At 41.4% G+C, this 4504-nt stretch overlaps 1 pseudogene; it reads right to left on the reverse strand.

Annotated features, from left to right (window-relative positions):
* The window catches only part of LOC138851490 (hepatitis A virus cellular receptor 1-like), a 15697-nt pseudogene extending 11571 nt beyond the window's left edge, over positions 1-4126 (reverse strand).
* Positions 4127-4504: the final 378 nt, after the last annotated feature.

The following is a 4504-nucleotide window of genomic DNA, read 5'->3' on the forward strand; positions in this document are numbered from 1 at the left end:
GGTAGGAGTAGTGGCAGAAGGAGGGGTGGTGGTAGAAGGAGGGGTTGTGGTCAAAAAAGGGGTGGTGGTAGAGGGAAGAGTGGTTGTATAAGGAGGGGTGATTGTAGAAGGAGGGGTGGTGGTAGAAGGAGGGGTTGTGGTCTAAAAAGGGGTGGTGGTAGAGGGAAGAGTGGTTGTAGAAGGAGGGGTGGTGGTAGAAGGAGGGGTTGTGGTCAAAAAAGGGGTGGTGGTAGAGGGAAGAGTGGTTGTAGAAGGAGGGGTGGTTGTAGAAGGAGGTGTGGTGGTAGAAGGAGGGGTTGTGGTCAAAAAAGGGGTGGTGGTAGAGGGAAGAGTGGTTGTAGAAGGAGGGGTGGTGGTAGAAGAAGGGTTGTGGTCAAAGGAGGGGTGGTGGTAGAGGGAGGGGTGGTGGTAGAAGGAAGGGTGTGGGGTAGGAGTTAGAGGTGAGAGAGAGGGATGGGTGAGAGGTAGGAGGGAGGGCATAGAAAGAGGGAGGGAGTTTTAGGTAGGAGGGAGGGGTGTGAGGTATTAGGGGAGGGGTGGTAGAAGAGGTAAGGGTGTGAGGTAGGAAAGGTGTAGGAAAATCAATAGGTACAGATGGCAGAATGTTGAGTGTTGGTGATAGTGTTGGTGATAGTGTTGGTGATAGTGTTGGTGATAGTGTTGGTGATAGTGTTGGTGATAGTGTTGTTGATAGTATTGGTGATAGTGTTGTTGATAGTGTTGTTGATAGTGTTGTTGATAGTGTTGCTGATAGTGTTGGTGATAGTGTTGTTGATAGTGTTGGTGATAGTGTTGTTGATAGTGTTGTTGATAGTGTTGGTGATAGTGTTGTTGATAGTGTTGTTGATAGTGTTGGTGATAGTGTTGTTGATAGTGTTGTTGATAGTGTTGTTGATAGTGTTGCTGATAGTGTTGCTGATAGTGTTGGTGATAGTGTTGTTGATAGTGTTGTTGATAGTGTTGTTGATAGTGTTGGTGATAGTGTTGCTGATAGTGTTGGTGATAGTGTTGGTGATAGTGTTGCTGATAGTGTTGTTGATAGTGTTGTTGATAGTGTTGTTGATAGTGTTGTTGATAGTGTTGGTGATAGTGTTGGTGATAGTGTTGCTGATAGTGTTGTTGATAGTGTTGTTGATAGTGTTGTTGATAGTGTTGGTGATAGTGTTGTTGATAGTGTTGTTGATAGTGTTGGTGATAGTGTTGTTGATAGTGTTGTTGATAGTGTTGTTGATAGTGTTGGTTATAGTGTTGGTGATAGTGTTGTTGATAGTGTTGTTGATAGTGTTGTTGATAGTGTTGGTTATAGTGTTGGTGATAGTGTTGTTGATAGTGTTGTTGATAGTGTTGTTGATAGTGTTGCTGATAGTGTTGCTGATAGTGTTGGTGATAGTGTTGTTGATAGTGTTGGTGATAGTGTTGGTGATAGTGTTGTTGATAGTGTTGCTGATAGTGTTGTTGATAGTGTTGTTGATAGTGTTGTTGATAGTGTTGGTGATAGTGTTGGTGATAGTGTTGCTGATAGTGTTGGTGATAGTGTTGCTGATAGTGTTGTTGATAGTGTTGTTGATAGTGTTGTTGATAGTGTTGTTGATAGTGTTGTTGATAGTGTTGTTGATAGTGTTGTTGATAGTGTTGTTGATAGTGTTGTTGATAGTGTTGTTGATAGTGTTGTTGATAGTGTTGTTGATAGTGTTGGTGATAGTGTTGCTGATAGTGTTGTTGATAGTGTTGTTGATAGTGTTGTTGATAGTGTTGTTGATAGTGTTGGTGATAGTGTTGTTGATAGTGTTGTTGATAGTGTTGGTGATAGTGTTGTTGATAGTGTTGGTGATAGTGTTGGTGATAGTGTTGTTGATAGTGTTGTTGATAGTGTTGTTGATAGTGTTGTTGATAGTGTTGGTGATAGTGTTGTTGATAGTGTTGTTTATAGTGTTGGTGATAGTGTTGCTGATAGTGTTGTTGATAGTGTTGCTGATAGTGTTGTTGATAGTGTTGTTGATAGTGTTGTTGATAGTGTTGTTGATAGTGTTGTTGATAGTGTTGGTGATAGTGTTGGTGATAGTGTTGCTGATAGTGTTGGTGATAGTGTTGCTGATAGTGTTGTTGATAGTGTTGTTGATAGTGTTGTTGATAGTGTTGGTGATAGTGTTGGTGATAGTGTTGGTGATAGTGTTGGTGATAGTGTTGTTGATAGTGTTGGTGATAGTGTTGCTGATAGTGTTGTTGATAGTGTTGGTGATAGTGTTGGTGATAGTGTTGGTGATAGTGTTGTTGATAGTGTTGGTGATATTGTTGTTGATAGTGTTGTTGATAATGTTGTTGATAGTGTTGGTGATAGTGTTGGTGATAGTGTTGGTGATAGTGTTGGTGATAGTGTTGGTGATAGTGTTGGTGATAGTGTTGTTGATAGTGTTGGTGATAGTGTTGTTGATAGTGTTGGTGATATTGTTGTTGATAGTGTTGTTGATAATGTTGTTGATAGTGTTGTTGATAGTGTTGTTGATAGTGTTGTTGATAGTGTTGTTGATAGTGTTGGTGATAGTGTTGGTGATAGTGTTGGTGATAGTGTTGGTGATAGTGTTGGTGATAGTGTTGGTGATAGTGTTGTTGATAGTGTTGGTGATATTGTTGTTGATAGTGTTGGTGATAGTGTTGTTGATAGTGTTGTTGATAGTGTTGTTGATAGTGTTGGTGATAGTGTTGCTGATAGTGTTGGTGATAGTGTTGGTGATAGTGTTGGTGATAGTGTTGTTGATAGTGTTGTTGATAGTGTTGGTGATAGTGTTGGTGATAGTGTTGGTGATAGTGTTGTTGATAGTGTTGGTGATAGTGTTGTTGATAGTGTTGGTGATAGTGTTGGTGATAGTGTTGTTGATAGTGTTGGTGATAGTGTTGGTGATAGTGTTGGTGATAGTGTTGGTGATAGTGTTGTTGATAGTGTTGGTGATATTGTTGTTGATAATGTTGTTGATAGTGTTGTTGATAGTGTTGGTGATATTGTTGTTGATAATGTTGTTGATAGTGTTGTTGATAGTGTTGTTGATAGTGTTGGTGATAGTGTTGTTGATAGTGTTGGTGATATTGTTGTTGATAATGTTGTTGATAGTGTTGTTGATAGTGTTGGTGATAGTGTTGGTGATAGTGTTGTTGATAGTGTTGTTGATAGTTTTGGTGATAGTGTTGGTGATAGTGTTGGTGATAGTGTTGCTGATAGTGTTGGTGATAATGTTGCTGGTTTGAGTGGTGGTGGTGATAGTGTTGGAGGTGTTGAGTTGTGGTGGTGATAGTGTTGGAGGGAATGTTCATGTTGTAGGTGTGAACTGTGAGGGAAAAGTAGGTGTAAGTGGGGTTAAGGTTGTTCGGGCAACCAGGAACCATTAGTTACGTCGCGTGCACCCCCCCCCTTCTCTCTGGCGGGCTGGGGCGAAACTAGTTCCTGGTGTCCGATTTGTTAGTTTCTACTCCTGGTAATATTGACCTTACCTGGTGTGGGTTGAAGTTTGGAGAGTCACTTCACCTCCACTCTTCTCCTAATCAGGTAGGGTGATATACCAGGAGTATCACTGTTTGTTTCTTTATTTTGTTTGCTGGTTACCAGTAATGATTTTGGCATTTATCATTCTTTTCAATTCTTAAATGTTGTATTATCATAACTATGGGTAACCAGTTTATTTTCTTTTATTTACCAGCTCTGTTCCTGGCGTGGTCTTCCAGGATAGACGCCAGATAAAGGAGCAAGACACATGTTAATAATACTTATTAACATTATTCTACTACTACCGGCCCTTACCTATTCTACTTGTGCTCCATCCAAGTGGTAGGAGATTCCAGAACATCGGATTACCATCTGCCCAGGATAACCTACATAAATAACATCAGAGGAACTATCCAGGGCCATACCTACTCCTACCCAACTACAAGAACTGAAGGCCATTTTTTTTTATTATATTTAAATTTTAAGTAAAATTCTCAAAAATCATTTTTCTTGTTTTTCCTAAATCATTTCTTTATTTATTTATTTTTCCATTAGTTTCTTTTGTTCAGTTGGAAGGCGTTCCACTGACAGAACACCAACACTAGCTGCACACTGAGTGAACACTCTCTCTCTCACCCTGGCACTAAGCATCATCCAGTGTGTGTGGCACTGGCACTGACTGGCCCTCTGTTATTGTTTGCTTAATTGCCTTTTCGGGAGGACGGGAGCAGTGATATTATTTGACACTGCCAGAGGCAGTGATGCTTGGCACTGCCAGAGGCAGTGATGCTTGGCACTGCCAGAGGCTGTGATGCTTGGTACTGCCAGAGGCTGTGATCCTTGGCACTGCCAGGGGTAGTTATGCTCTGCACTGCCAGGGACTGTGATGCTTGGCACTGCCAGGGACTGTGATGCTTGGCACTGCCAGGGACTGTGATGCTTGGCACTGCCAGGGACTGTGATGCTTGGCACTGCCAGGGACTGTGATGCTTGGCACTGCTGAATTGATGACTGTGTCTTGCACTACAT

This window comes from Cherax quadricarinatus, unplaced genomic scaffold (genome assembly GCF_038502225.1).
Source record: "Cherax quadricarinatus isolate ZL_2023a unplaced genomic scaffold, ASM3850222v1 Contig774, whole genome shotgun sequence".
Taxonomy (NCBI): Eukaryota; Metazoa; Arthropoda; class Malacostraca; order Decapoda; family Parastacidae; genus Cherax; species Cherax quadricarinatus.